Below are 16,542 nucleotides of genomic sequence, written 5' to 3' on the forward strand. Positions count from 1 at the left end.
AAATGACCCTGGATGCCCATGTGAAGACTGCAGCAAAGTTCAAACTAGCTCACAGAGTTGTAGATTCTGGTAATCATTATCTTACTGCTATCCGCCCCCTCCACCCCGTTGTCCCCTGGGAGAAAGCCTATGTGTGGTAGAAGAGAATTTAGTTAAATAGGAAAAAGTAACAATGAAAAATGAGAGGGGAGAAAGAGAAAGAGAGGCCTGGGGGTTGATGGAGTAAGACAGGAAGGGACAGAGACAAGACAGACAGACAGACAGAGAGTTCTGGCAAAGACAAATCTTAGGAGTCCGCCTGCCAATGCTGGGTACATGAGTTTGAACCCTGGCCTGGGAAGCTTCTACATGCCACAGGGCAACTAGGCCCATGCGTGTCCTGGAGCCTGTGATCTGTGATCTGTGAGAAGCCCTCACACAGCAACGAAGACCCAGTGCAGCCCCAAAAATAAAAAAAATTAAAAGAAAAAAACAGGACAAATCTTAGGATTCAGGCTCTGGCCTCTTCACAGCTGCCCTAGTTCCTATACCCCTTCTGTCATCCAATCAAACACTGACAAATATACCAACTTACAATCGAGTTGCTTATAAGATTCATTTATATATATTTTAGTAAACATTTTTCCCCCTCTTCCTCTTGTTTTTCCTCTTCATTTTTGTTCATTTTGGTTATTATGTAAATTCAATGAAAAATTATATATTTTTATACAATAAAATATAGGTTATTTCCAACATGTCAAACACTCAGGAAGAATAACTACAGCTATAATGATCTTAATCAGTTTTATGAGGACTTGATATTAGGGAAACTACAGAAAGTCAAGCAAATGTGCTAAATGAAGATTTGAAAGAAAGAGCAGCTGACTAGATAGAAAGACTGAATTTTATGCAACTGTCAATTAAAAAAATATATACTTAAGTGGTTGCACCAGGTCTTTAGTTGCAGCATGCAGGATCTAGTTCCTTGGCCAGGGATTGAACCCAGGCCCCCTGCATTGGGAATGCAGAGTCTTAGCCACTGGGCCACCAGGAAAGTCCCACAGCTATTACTTCTTAACTTACAGTTTTGGTTGCAGTGTGTGGAGGGGGTGGCTGTTAGAGGGCTTCTTCCCTACTCCTTGGTTTACTGTGAGCAGACATTTTCCCGGTCTCTAGTTCCAAACTGTATAAAACTATAATTTGTTGTGATAAAGGTACCATGGAAGTTGCTGTGTGTTGGTTGCTCAGTTGTGTCCAACTCTTTGTGACCCCTTGGACTGTAGCCCGCCAGGCTCTTCTGTCCGTGGGATTCTCAAGGCAAGAATACTGGAGTGGGTAGCTATTCCTTTCTCCAGGGGATCTTCCTGACCCAGGGATCGAACCCGGGTCTCTCACATTGGAGGCAGATTCTTTGTCACTGAGCCACCAGGGAAACCCAAAGGACATGTTGCCTCCCTGTCAGGAATTGAACGCTGGTCTCCCCCGTGACTGGTGGGGATACTCACCACTACACTAATGAGGACGGCAAAACACAGGCAGGTTCCACTGAGACTTGAACTCAGATTGCTGGATTCAGAGTCCAGAGTGCTAACCATTACACCATGGAACTGCACACATCATGGAAGAGCATTATTTAATAAGTGATAGTAGAACAGTTGGTTACATACTAAGGAAAGATGTCAATGTTGATCCTTATTTTACATCTAAGACCATACCAAATCCAATATGGATTAAAGAGAGCAGAAAGTGCAAATCACATCAAAAAGACTAAAGGAAAAACACGACTTTGTATTAAGTTATCAGTGAAGTGCAAAGGAGTTTGGGAGTACTTTCTAAGCTTAAAAGTGTTAGAAGAAATGTTTTAAAAGAAGAGAATAAATGCACTTGATCACAGTGATTACAAACTTTCATACTGTCTGACTCCCCCAACTAATATATCCTTAACTTAGGAAAAATCTTGCATCCATATGAAAGACAACATATTACAATTGACCCCTCCCCCCCACACATGTTGTTCAAGGGCCAACTATATTATACAAAATGCTCATGCAAATAAAGCAAAATCAGTAGAAATATAATTTCTGAGCACCTAGCCCTGGTCAAGTCTATGCTGGAGAGTTTGCAAACATTCATTTAAGGTGGACATCCCCACTTGGTCCAGGAAGAACCTGAGGGTCAGAGGTGTGAAGGTTCTTGCCTATGTCACTCACCTCAGGAGCCATAAGCTGTTTTTGACCTGTCAGTCTTCTGATCCATCCGAGCTCCACCCAGTCAGGCTCACATTCACACCTTGATTTATTTCAAGGCCCTGGTCCAGGCCCAGGAGATGAATAGTCTCAGGTACTGAAGGTGTGGTCCCATTCCTCTTGCCAAGTGATCAGGTTTAGGAATGAACAAGTGCCAGATTCCCGCGATTAAGCTGAGAGGGAGAAATCTTCTAAGAAGTGTTTGGGAAATAATTTCTCACTCATGATAGATACTGCCTTTGTCTTTTTCACACTACCATTTTGTATTCCTACCAGGATTATCTGAAATTTAATCTGTTGTTCCATACCTTCACTGGGCCTTGGTATTGCCAGTTTATTGTTTGTTTTTTGTTTCTTGTATTTTAGCAAATCTAATAGATGTTGGTGATGGACAGGGAGGCCTAGCGTGCTGTGATTCATGGGGTCGCAAAGATTTGGACATGACTGAGCGACTGAATTGAACTGAACTGAATAGATGTGTAGTGGTATTTTGTTGTGATTTTAAATTGTATTTCTCTGAATACTGCAAAAGCAAACAAACAATAACTAATGCAATACATATCCTAAAGAACAATTTTTATGAATTTAAATGTATTGATCTTTTTACTTACTAATTTCCCTTTTTTCTTTAAAATTACAAAATTCTTCCCCAGTGAGAAATCAGAAGAAAATTCAGCTACATTTCTAGGGTTGTGTATGGATGTGGTAACTAGAGATGCTATAGACATCTCATAATCACTAAAGGTGGGGCAAAGCCAAGTCTTTCCAGAGGAAAAGGTCAATCCTAATCATACTCCCCCTACCACCCCAACCAGAGGCTTTATTTGGGACTCTATCATAGGGCAGATAGTACATTTCCTTCTTTAGTACCATTGAGCTTGGGTCTTCCATTGCTTATCAAACGCCATGTAACATTTGGCAAGATATTACATCAGTGCATAAGAAAAGCATCAAAGTGTCATTACAGGGAGACATCTATTCCTTAGCCTTCCTCCCAAAATATTTTCAGCTGCATATTACATTTATTTTGAGGTATCTGTTGGGGGCTTGGGCTGGTGGCACACTCAGAGAGTGGAAGCACTGAGATTTGAAACCACACATACAATTCTAAATGAGAATATAGCCTATAAACACAGAGAAAAAAAAGGTTTAACCTCATAAGGAAACAAAGTAGACTAAACAAGAATGAGACTCCATTTTCAAAAATTATTACATGATTCAAAAAAGATTTAATGATAAGTATTGTCATACTTTGCTGGCATTTAAGAATGTAAATTTATCACATCTCAAAAATAGCAGCAGCAGCTATCATTTATTGAGTACTTACTACATAACAGATACTATACAAAGCAAGAAAATTAACCCTTAAAACAAACTAATAAAATAGATATTGTTATTTTCAGTTTAAAAATAAGGCTTAGGACTTTCCTGGTGGTACAGTGGTTGAGAATCTGCCTGCCAACGCAGGGTACATGGGTTCAATCCCTGGTCCGGAAAGATTTCACATGACGCAGAACAACTAGGCCAGTTCACCGCAATTACTGAGCCTGTGCTCTAGAGCCTGGGAGCCACAACTGCTGAGCCAGCGTGCTGCAACTACTGAAGCCTGGGTGCCTAGAGCCTCTGCTCTGCAACAAGAGAAGCCTGAACATCGCAACTAGAGTAGCCCCTGCTCATCGTAACTAGCGAAAACCCACAAAGTAGGGAAGACTGAGCACAACCAAAAATAAAATAAAATAAAATAAAGATAAGGTTTAGAGAGACCTCCTGACCCTGCTGAGTTCTCACAGCACAAAAGGTTGTTCTTTGCAGCCCCATCACTTTACAAAGTGAACAAACATGTGCCAAGGGGACTAGCGAAATCGGGACACCAAAAACAAGGGGAAAATGAAGCGTTTGAAGTCTGACAGTCAAAAAAAGAAAACCGTTAAAGCAGTCATCACAGGGAAACATCTATTCCTTAGCCTTCCTCCCAGTATATTTCCGGCTGAATATTGCATTTATTTTGAGTTACGTTTTGGGGGCTTGGGCTGCTGGCACATTCACCATTGGCAAGGCCCTCTAATGGTCTCGCTCCAGCCAATGACGTCAAGATTCGACCTGTAACTGACTCTAAAGCCTGTGCTTACAATAAAGACTACTGGGAACTCTGAAAGCAATTTAACAAATTAAATCAATAGCCTCAAGAACATCTGTATTTCTTAATCTGTTAAATTAAATATTGTGTTTTGACAAACACACACACACACAAATATTGTGAAAAATTGTAAAAGCATTAAGAATAAATGTGATAGAGTTTTTAATCATAATAAAAACTAGAAATTAATACAAATGTTTAACCATAGGGGACTTGTTAATTATGTAATATAACCATTAAAAATAATCTTTATGAGGATTTAAAAGTGGAAACTGATTGTATTATATCAAGTGGAAAAAAAACAACACATAAGAGTATTTATAAAAATTATTCAGAATTGTCAGAAAGAAAATTTTAAAGGAGTAGAAAAAAGATGGAGAAGAAACACACTTAAAAATGTTAACAGAAACTAGATCCCTGTATAATGGATTTTTCTCTGACTTCTTGTATTTTCTGTAATGAGAATGTTCTCCAAGGAGTACTACTTTTAGAGCAGAAATAATCCTAATAATCTTTATTTTCAAAAAGGTGTAAAGGGGGCTTCTCTGATGGCCCACTGTTTAAGAATCTGCCTTGCAATGAAAGGGACACTGGTTCGATCCCCGGTCTGGGAAGATATCACATGCTGCAGAGCAACCGAGCCCGGGCCCCATACCCACTGAGCCTACGTGCCCCAACCACGGGCGCCCGAGTATCCTAGAGCCTGTGCTCTAACACAAGGGAAGCCCCCGCAGTGAGAAGCCCAGGCACCGCAACTAGAGAGAGCCCAGGTGCAGCAACAAAGACCCCCTGCAGCCAAACAATGAATAAAGCAGTCTTTTTTCTAAGAAAACGGTTGCAAATGTTTTTATTTAGATAGTAAAAATTATTGAGGGGTGGAAAGGATTCACATGAAGACACTGTAATTGTGATTTCTCAGTGCTCAGGGGAGAGGCTGGGAGGGGACGCCCACAGCTGTCCTTACTCACAGTTTTTTAGAACTTGATGTCAAATATTTTGCCCCACTGCAGCTCATGTTATTCAAAATCTAGTTCAGAAAGCATGGCCATAGGAGACTTATTCAAAACTTATATACATACAAAGTACCTAGGTAGATTACCTATGTTTCTAAATCACTAATCCCAGAAATATCTAGAGAGGTACAGGACCCTCTGAAGCTTGAGTAGGAAGCAAAAATACTATCAAAATTGACAAAGCTTGTTACTATAATTTATTAACAGTCACTCCTTTCTGGAAATACTCTCTTGTGTCTATATCACCCAACGACCCTTCATAGTTTTCCTCCCATCGTCTCTGGCTGGCTCTTCTCTCTCCTCTAAGGCTCTTCACTTTGTACTTCTCCAAAATCTACACGCTCACCTTGCCTGTCCCAGGCACTCCGCTCCTCTCTCTATACCTTGCCTGGACAATCTCATCTACTCTACCAGCTCCTGCTGCCCTCTGAATAGTAGTTGCCTTCCAATAGCCCCTAAAGCTCATATTAATAACTTAGAAATAGGTTTCACATAAACATTTTCATTAACCTTTGTTTTTGAATAACAGATTACTCTCAGAAACAGTTATTAAAGAACAGTGTATAAAAGAATACGTTATATTTGAATTACTGTTTCCACCCAGTAATTCATGGATTGTCTCATCACTGATGTTTCAGAGTGAGGGTGACTAGCACATTGCTTTCAATGTGCTTCCTCTGAAGTTATTTCACCATAATGATAGCCATTGTCAAGTCAACACAGTACTTTAAAAAATGCACTTGATAATGCCTTCTGTTGAAGAAGGCACTTAGGGTACAGCCATGCCATGGCACACCTGCTGGCCACGCCTAGTGAGGGACCAGAGGGACACCTGCTAAGTAAATGGCTATTCCTGGAATGAATTTGTGTATAAATGGAAAATATGATAACCCCCAAATCGTCCTTCCTAAGCAAATTCCACCTTTCCTTGCAAATGGTTTACATGGAGTCTGAGTCTCATTGCTTTGCATTGTCTGAGAATTGATGCATTTGCGCTTTCATCCCATCAAAAGATTGATGATAAGGTACATCAGCCACTTCCCCTTCCTTGTTCCCTCCCTCAGAAGTTCCCTTGAACTCTTTTTTTTTTTTTCCATTTGCCCGCACCACAAAGCATGTGGGACCTAACTCCTTTGCAGTGGAAGTGCAGAGTCTTAACTACTAGACTGCCAGAGAATTCTACATTGCCACCCCTACCCCAGACTCTTTAAGGTGATTCTCTCACAGCTGCATAAGCTCAGCTCAGTGTTGTCCTGTCCTGCACACCCTGCCTTTGTTGTGCTTGTTCAGTTGGTACCAAATCATTTCAGCTCAACAAATATTTTGGGTGTCAACTATGTATGAAGAGCTATGGCAGGTACTGTAGAGCGAAGACAAATGGAACAAGAATCTTCTAAAGTAAATCAATTCCAACCCCTTCGTGTAGTTTGCAGGCCTGAAGTAGCTGTCAGCCACTGTCCTCAGATACAATGGCTTTGTGGCTGGAGCTCAGGGTCAAAACCAGCTGGGGGCTAGTGCTGCTTATTTTCTTCTCTATAGCAATCGTCATTGCAAACTTCGACAGTGCAAACTTAGGTGTAAAAAAAAAACAAATTCAGAATTAGATATTCCAAATTCTCCCCAGCTGTTCTGTCCTCTGGAGAAGGAAATGGCAACCCACTCCAGTATTCTTGCCTACAGAATCCCATGGACAGAGGAGCCTGGCAGGCTCTAGTCCGTGGGGTCACAAGAGTCGGACACGACTTAGCGACTAAACCACCACCAGCATTCTGTCCTCTTTTTGTATTGTGTGTTAGTCCCTCAGTCATGTCCGATTCTTTGCTATGGACTCAGCCAGGCTCCTCCGTGGAATTCTCTAAGCAAGAATACTGGCACAGGTTGCCTTTCCCTTCTCTAGGGGATCTTCCTGACCCAGTGATCAAACCTGGGTCTCCCACACCTTGGACAGATTCTTTACCATCTGAGCCACCTATTGCGGTATAGCCAATCAACAATGTTGTGATAGTTTCAGGTGAACAATAGAGGGACTCAGTCATACATACACATGGACCCACTCTCCCGTAAACTCCCCTCCAATCCAGGCTGCCATGTAACATTGCAGAGTTCCATGCGCTATACAGTAGGTCCTTGTTGATTATCCATTTTAAATATGGCAGTGTACACAAGTAGATCCCAAACTCCCTAACTATCCCTTCTTCCCATCCTTGCCCCTGACAAGCTCATTCTTAAAGTCTGTGAGTCTCTCTCTGTTTTGTATGTAAGTCCATTTATATCAGGTCTTTTTAGATTCCACATGTAAAGGATCTGACTTCAAATTTTAAATACCCTTCTTTCTTAGATCAAATACTCTGTCCACTCTCCTTTTCCATCTAGCAGCCTCCTCAGGCTTGATGACTTAAATATCTCTATAAACCATTACTTTTACTGGACAATTGGCTTTCTGTGAAACTAAGTGAAAAGGATTGAGACACCACCAAGATCATAACCAGCCTATTGTTGCTTCCTCTTTTATAGCAATTTACACAGCTTGATGATCACTGTTATTATTCTTCATTTTTATCAAATACTGACACTGGTTTTAGCCTTTAGACCTCTTTTCCCCCTTCCAAATTGCAAACAAAACAGAGCAGACATTATTCTGCATTCATTACAAAGAGCCTTGCATTTTCCTCTGTGAATTTCATACTTAATGCCCTGTGAGAGGCCCTTATTAACAATTAAGTGCACAGAGCCCTTGCCTTGCGTTGGAAAGCACAGAGGTTTGTGGGGAGCAGAGGCCTGATCCGAGCTGTGGAGGCCCCCTACCCCATCACAGCAGCGCCATCTGCAGCGTGTGGCTGGACTGTCTCCAAGAACTCCCTGCCTCCTTTAGAACTTCTATGGCCCTGCTTTTGGAAAGCATACTCATTCCGTATGCAAAAGCTTGGATACATATGCACACCAATAGCCCGTATCCATGCAAAATGTGCAGATGGGCAAAGGAAAATAAAGCCAGGGGTTTGGCACAAAGACAAATTATTAACCCTGGGAATTCCTAAAAGCCACGTAGGAGCCTTGTGGAAAAACACCCTCTCTTAGAATCAGTAATTGGAACTTAAGATTTCAGAAACTGTAGTTTAAAAGGAAGTGTAAGAAAAACAGATCTTGGAACTCTTTTTTCTTTTTTTGCATTGCTGTCTTTGAACACAAACACCTAAAAATTCACAAAATTTCAGTCAGGGGAAAGGTCACTGAAGCCAATTTTTTTCCATAGCTACTGACACACATAAATGACACATCCTTTGCAGATATGGTGCAAGAGAACCAGACAATAAGTTTCCTTAAACAAACTAACAGCTGCATGGTTCTTTTAGGAAGGGAAAGTGGGTGGAATTCGGGCTAAGTACTATACAGTAACTTCAAATACATTTTCAAATATTTAATGTGCCCATCATATTTAAAAATACACAATAGACTTTGCAACAGGTATAACAAGGCTTCGTATTGTTTATTTCGGACTAGTTTATAGAATTAAAATGCTCAGATTTTCAGATCATACTTAGGTCTAAGGGCTTCAGAATTACCTAGCATCTTTTTTTTCTTCCCTTTCCTTTTTAAATTGAAATATAATTGATATATAACACTGTATTAATTGTAGGTGATTTATGTACATATTGGAAAATGATGACCACAGTAAATTTAGTTAATATCCATCACCCCACATAGTAACTATTTGTTTTCTTGTGATAAGAAATTTTAAGATCTACTTTCTTAGCCAACATCCGCTGGATCATGGAAAAAGCAAGACAGTTCCAGAAAAACATCTATTTCTGCTTTATTGACTATGCCAAAGCCTTTGACTGTGTGGATCACAATAAACTGTGGAAAATTCTGAAAGAGATGGGAATACCAGACCACCTGATCTGCCTCTTGAGAAATTTGTATGCAGGTCAGGAAGCAACAGTTAGAACTGGACATGGAACAACAGACTGGTTCCAAATAGGAAAAGGAGTACGTCAAGGCTGTATATTGTCACCCTGCTTATTTAACTTCTATGCAGAGTACATCATGAGAAACGCTGGGCTGGAAGAAGCACAAGCTGGAATCAAGATTGCGGGGAGAAATATCAATAACCTCAGATATGCAGATGACACCACCCTTATGGCAGAAAGTGAAGAGGAACTCAAAAGCCTCTTGATGAAAGTGAAAGTGGAGAGTGAAAAAGTTGGCTTAAAGCTCAACATTCAGAAAACTAAGATCATGGCATCTGGTCCCATCACTTCATGGGAAAAGATGGGGAAACAGTGGAAACAGTGTCAGATTTTATTTTTCTGGGCTCCAAAATCACTGCAGATGGTGACTGCAGACATGAAATTAAAAGACGCTTACTCCTTGGAAGGAAAGTTATGACCAACCTAGATAGCATATTCAAAAGCAGAGACATTACTTTGCCAACAAAGATTCGTCTAGTCAAAGCTATGGTTTTTCCCGTGGTCATGTATGGATGTGAGAGTTGGACTGTGAAGAAGGCTGAGTGCCAAAGAATTGATGCTTTTGAACTGTGGTGTTGGAGAAGACTCTTGAGAGTCCCTTGGACTGCAAGGAGATCCAACCAGTCCATTCTGAAGGAGATCAACCCTGGGATTTCTTTGGAGGGAATGATGCTGAAGCTGAAACTCCAGTACTTTGGCCATGTCATGCGAAGAGTTGACTCATTGGAAAAGACTTTGATGCTGGGAGGGATTGGGGGCAGGAGGAGAAGGGGACGCCAGAGGATGAGATGGCTGGATGGCATCACTGACTCGATGGACGTGAGTCTGAGTGAACTCCGGGAGTTGGTGATGGACAGGGAGGCCTGGCATGTTGCGATTCATGGGGTCGCAAAGAGTCAGACATGAATGAGGGACTGATCTGATCTGATCTGATACTTGGAATCAAAAAAGAAATTATACAAATGAACTTATTGACAAAACAGAAACAGACTCACAGACTTAGAGAAGGGAGGGGAGTTTGGGGGTGAAATGCATGTGTGCGTGTTTAGTCGCTCAGTCGTATCTGATGCTTTGCAACCCCATGGACTGTAGCCCACCAGGCTCTTCTGTCCATGGAATTTTCCAAGCAAGAATATTGGAATGGGCTGCCATTTTGTACTCCAGGGGATCTTCTCGACCAAGGGATTGAACCCGTATCTCCTGCATTGGCAGGCAGATTCTTTACCACTGAGCCACCCAGGGAGAAAGGATACATATATGTGTATGGCTGAGGCCCTTTGCTATTCATCTGAAACTATTACAACATTGTTAATAGGCTATGCTGCTGCTGCTGCTAAGTCGCTTCAGTCGTGTCCGACTCTGTGCGACCCCATAGATGGCAGCCCACCCCGTCCCTGGGATTCTCCAGGCAAGAACACTGGAGTGGGTTGCCATTTCCTTCTCCAATGCATGAAAGTGAAAAGTGAAAGAGAAGTCACTCAGATCAGATCAGATCAGTCGCTCAGTCGTGTCCCAGTCTTTGCCACCCCATGAATCGCAGCACGCCAGGCCTCCCTGTCCATCACCAACTCCCAGAGTTCACTCAGACTCACGTCCATCGAGTCAGTGATGCCATCCAGCCATCTCATCCTCTGGCGTCCCCTTCTCCTCCTGCCCCCAATCCCTCCCAGCATCAAAGTCTTTTCCAATGAGTCAACTCTTTGCATGACGTGGCCAAAGTACTGGAGTTTAAGCTTCAGCATCATTCCCTCCAAAGAAATCCCAGGGCTGATCTCCTTCAGAATGGACTGGTTGGATCTCCTTGCAGTCCAAGGGACTCTCAAGAGTCTTCTTCAACACCACAGTTCAAAAGCATCAATTCTTTGGTGCTCAGCTTTCTTCACAGTCCAACTCTCACATCCACACATGACCACAGGAAAAACCATAGCCTTGACTAGACAGACCTTTGTTGGCAAAGTAATGTCTCTGCTTTTGAATATGCTATCTAGGTTGGTCATAACTTTCCTTGCAAGAAGTAAGCGTCTTTTAATTTCATGTCTGCAGTCACCATCTGCAGTGATTTTGGAGCCCAGAAAACTAAAATCTGACACTGTTTCCACTGTTTCCCCATCTTTTCCCATGAAGTGATGGGACCGGATGCCATGATCTTCGTTTTCTGAATGTTGAGCTTTAAGCCAACTTTTTCACTCTCCACTTTCACTTTCATCAAGAGGCTTTTGAGTTCCTCTTCACTTTCTGCCATAAGGGTGGTGTCATCTGCATATCTGAGGTTATTGATATTTCTCCCGGCAATCTTGATTCCAGCTTGTGTTTCTTCCAGCCCAGCGTTTCTCATGATGTACTCTGCATAGAAGTTAAATAAGCAGGGTGACAACGTACAGCCTTGATGAACTCCTTTTCCTATTTGGAACCAGTCTGTTGTTCCATGTCCAGTTCTAACTGTTGCTTCCTGACCTGCATACAGGTTTCTCAAGAGGCAGATCAGGTGGTCTGGTATTCCCATCTCTTTCAGAATTTTCCACAGTTTATTGTGATCCACACAGTCAAAGGCTTTGGCATAGTCAATAAAGCAGAAATAGATGCTTTTCTGGAACTCTTTGCTTTTTCCATGATCCAGCGGATGTTGGCAATTTGATCTCTGGTTCCTCTGCCTTTTCTAAAACCAGCTTGAACATCAGGAAGTTCACGGTTCACATATTGCTGAAGCCTGGCTTGGAGAATTTTGAGCATTACTTTACTAGTGTGTGAGATGAGTGCAATTGTGGGGTAGTTTGAGCATTCTTTGGCATTGCCTTTCTTTGGGATTGGAATGAAAACTGACCTTTTCCAGTCCTGTGGCCACTGCTGAGTTTTCCAAATTTGCTGGCATATTGAGTGCAGCACTTTCACAGCATCATCTTTCAGAATTTGGAATAGCTCCACTGGAATTCCATCACCTCCACTAGCTTTGTTCGTAGTGATGCTTTCTAAGGCCCACTTGACTTCACATTCCAGGATGTCTGGCTCTAGGTCAGTGATCACACCATCGCGATTATCTGGGTCGTGAAGATCTTTTTTGTACAGTTCTTCTGGGTATTCTTGCCATCTCTTCTTAATATCTTCTGCTTCTGTTAGGTCCATACCATTTCTGTCCTTTATCGAGCCCATCTTTGCAGGAAATGTTCCTTTGGTATCTCTGATTTTCTTGAAGAGATCCCTAGTCTTTCCCATTCTGTTGTTTTCCTCTATTTCTTTGCATTGATCGCTGAAGGCGGCTTTCTTATCTCTTCTTGCTATTCTTTGGAACTCTGCATTCAGATATTTGTATCTTTCCTTTTCTCCTTTGCTTTTCTCTTCTCTTCTTTTCACAGCTATTTGTAAGGTCTCCCCAGACAGCCATTTTGCTTTTTTGCATTTCTTTTCCATGGGAATGGTCTTGATCCCTGTCTCCTGTGCAATGTCACGAACCTCATTCCATAGTTCATCAGGCACTCTATCTATCAGATCTAGGCCCTTAAATCTATTTACTTCCACTGTATAATCATAAGGGATTTGATTACGTCGCTCAGTCGTGTCCAACTCTAGTGACTCCATGGACTGCAGCCTACCAGGCTCCTCCATCCATGGGATTTTCTAGGCAAAAGTACTGGAGTGGGGTGCCATTGCCTTCTCCATTTAATAGGCTATACTCGGATATAAAATAAAGTTTTTTAAAAATTAAATAATTAAAGCTTAGCTAGGAAAAGATTTTTTTTTAAAAAGGAAAGGAAGCAATTCCTTTATGATGGCAGGAAGAGAGAGAGACGAAAAAATGTGGATAGAGTCAGGGTAGAGGTTCTGCTGGCAGGATGGCAGCCTCTGATGAAGGCTGTGCTCTCTGAATCAGTTAAGAAAAGAAGGCAGGAGGGTTGGGGCAAAGTGGATTAGAATTTGGAGGAAAATAGAGAGGACTTGGAGAAGGCAATGGCACCCCACTGCAGTACTCTTGCCTGGAAAATCCCATGGATGGAGGAGCGTGGTAGGCTGCAGTCCATGGGGTCGCTAAGAGTCAGACACGACTGAGCGACTTCACTTTCACTTTTCACTTTCATGCATTGGAGAAGGAAATGGCAACCCACTCTAGTGTTCTTGCCTGGAGAATCCCAGGGACAGGGGAGCCTGGTGGGCTTCCATCTATGGGGTCGCACAGAGTTGGACACGACTGAGGCGACTTAGCAGCAGTAGCAGCAGAGAGGACTAGGCAAGGTTGGGTGCCTGGTTTACGTTAGCGACGCTGAACTTGTAGTGTCAGCAGTACGTGAAGCGGATGGTTTTCAGCAGAACATTAAGAAATGTGCAAACAGTACTTCCCTAAGCATGAGGTTTACATTCTTCATACCCTGTTGTCGGGAGGATTCAAAGTTAAACAGCTAAGACCATAGGAAGCACTGGGCTGGGGGTGATTGCAAGTTAACCAACGAAATCCCTTGTAAATAGTTACATTTTCTGAATCCAAAACAGATGGACTAACAAACAAAAATCTTCTATTGCTATAAAAACATGGTAATAATAAAGAGAAAATCGGGGCTTCCCTGGTGGCTCACTGGTAAACAATCCGCCTGCCAATGCAGGAGACTCGGGTTTGATCTCTGATCTGAGAAGATCCCACACGCCTTGAGCAACTAAGCCCTTGAGCCACAACTACTACGCCCATGCTCCGCAACCAGAGAAGCCACCTCAAAGAGCAGCTGGTGCACCACAGCAGGTAAGCAGTTCCCGCTTGCTGCAAGTAGAGAGAAACCCGCACAGCAGCGAGGACCCAGAAGGGATAAATAAATAAATCTTATATAATAATAAGAGAAAAGCAACAGCATTCTACATATTTTAAGTAACTAAAAAGTAAACCCTCTACATTTTTACCATTGTTTGCTTCTTACAAACACTAGCATCTCCCTCCCCTATATTTGCAGTGAATTGTTTACAACTGTCCACAAATCTCACCATTTCCCACATTCAGTCTAATCCAGTGCTTTCTGGTTTTACAACTGAGTAACTTGGTATTTGTGGAGCTGCAATCTGAACATTTTGAAGTTGTGAAAAAAAGTAAGTCGTAGTGAATCCACGAATACCTTAATTTTCCATGATACTGCTCCGGTTGGTGAGTAGGATAACCAAGTGTCCAGTTTTGCCAGGGACTGAGGGGTTTTCAGGGATGCAAGGCTGTCAGTGCAGAACCTAGAGCGTCCAGGCAAACTAGAGGGTTGATCACTTGACACTTTCCCCCACAACCAGCCCTCAACTCGCTTGTTGGTGACACGTGCTTGCTCACACGTGGCCTGAGAGACCAGCAGAGAAAAAGTCTGCAAGCCAGATTCCCGGCCGGAAGATGGTGTGGTGAAAGGGACACTCTGCCCTCCCTTTTGCTCCATCCGACTTTCACTGCAGTGCCGGGGAGCATCCACACACGGTAACTCCTAAAACCCCTGCCCTCCTTTGCCACCACGTCCTCTGATGAGGTTGTTCTGCCCTACCTTGACTCAGAGATGCCTTTTTCTATCTTGAAGTTATCGTCCTAAGAAGGCCTCCTTCCCTTTCCAAACCACAGTTCTTTTCTCCTTTCATCCTCAGATAAGATAAACCAAGCCAAACACATACCTTAATTATCAGGCCAAAGCACTTCTTGATAAAAGAATTTTAAACATCTCAATACAAAACGAGTGCTTTGCTCTTTAGACAGGGAGGGCACTGACTGACCCCCGCGGCCCTTTCACAATAGAAACCAGGTCTTTATCAGGAAGAACCTGCTTTCTTCATTCCGGGATGTGCTTTGCTTAGAGCCAATTTTAAAATAACCCACAGATGAAAGTCATATTCTTGAGGGAGAACGGGAAAACAGTTTGTATCACAGAATGAAGAAAAGAGGTTTTTCTCTATTAAATCCTTCATCCGTGTTTGTTGATCTGATGAATAAATGAAGACAAAGCAGATTTATTTAATCCTGGAAAAGTTTCTCCTTGCCTTTACTGTAATTTAGCAAGTATGCGTTTTGTAACACAGGGTGTAAAGTTCTGGAACCAGGCTCTGGAGTACATGAGGCCAAGTAAAGCAAAGTCCTTGCAGTGATAGTCAGTTGTGATCAATTACGAGTGTGCAGTAAGGTGAGGAAAGAAAAGTGCAGAACAGAGGAGACCATTTTACTTTAGAATACCTTTTCCACAACCACATGGTGAGGCAACCCCGTTATAAACTAGGAAAGTGTCAAACATTTGGGTGGAGCATCAGAGAGGAAAAAAGGATAGTGAATAAATTCTTATCGACCCTGGATAAAACACAGAGAGAGCCTCTAAGGAGGATATGGTGGTTCAGATTTTGGTTGGTTTGCAAAGTTTTTTTCCTGGTTTCTTGTAGCCCAGCATCAATGAAGAGTCACAGTCAAAAGAAATGTGAATCAGTCTCTGGCAGCCTGAAAGATGAACTCATATATTTGTTGTGGGTATTTTTAAAGAACCAGACCAGATACCTTACAGAAAGCATCCCAGAAATCCTCCCCAGCTACAGTTTTTCCCCAAAGCTCTGGGGTCATTGTTGTTGTTCACTCGCTCGGTAGTATCCGACTCTTTGTGACCCCAAGGAATGTAGCTCACCAGGCTCCTCTGTCTGTGGGATTGTCCAGGCAAGAATACTGGAGAGGGTAGCCATTCCCTTCTACAGGGGCTCTTTCCCGCCCAGGATTGAACCCGGGTGTGCTGCATTGCAGGCAGATTCTTTGCTGTCTGAGCCACCAGGGAAACCCTCTGGATTCATGGCCCCCCTAAAAATAAAATTACTGCTACTCACTCTGGTCCGTGAAGTAGTCCTTCTTCACTTCCATGCTCCTCTCCCAGTTGTGGCTCAGCTGGTAAAGAATCCGCCTGCAATGTGGGAGACCTGGGTTCGATCCCTGGGTTTGGAAGATCCCCTGGAGAAGAGAAAGGCTACCTGCTCCAGTATTCTGGCCTGGAGAATTCCAGGGACTATACAGTCCCTGGGGTTGCAAACAGTCGGACACGACTGAGCGACTTTCATTCCCAGTTGTAGGTGGCCCTCAGGATTCCCGCCCCTAACTGCCAGCTCTGCCAGGCTGCTGTAGGATGCTGGAGAAATCTTTCCTCATCCCCTACCCTGTTCTTGCTCACTTTCCACAGAGCAGTCTGCGGAATCCTCTGGGAAATGATGTTCCCTCTCTCTGACTGTTTTGT

General features: G+C 42.7%; 1 non-coding gene across 1 annotated transcript; it reads right to left on the bottom strand.

Moving 5' to 3' along the window:
- Positions 1-1,516: 1,516 nt before the first annotated feature.
- On the bottom strand, positions 1,517-1,588 carry TRNAQ-CUG. The gene has a single exon. It is a non-coding gene; the product is annotated as a tRNA-Gln (tRNA).
- Positions 1,589-16,542: the final 14,954 nt, after the last annotated feature.

This window comes from Bos indicus x Bos taurus, chromosome 1 (genome assembly GCF_003369695.1).
Source record: "Bos indicus x Bos taurus breed Angus x Brahman F1 hybrid chromosome 1, Bos_hybrid_MaternalHap_v2.0, whole genome shotgun sequence".
Classification (NCBI taxonomy): Eukaryota; Metazoa; Chordata; class Mammalia; order Artiodactyla; family Bovidae; genus Bos; species Bos indicus x Bos taurus.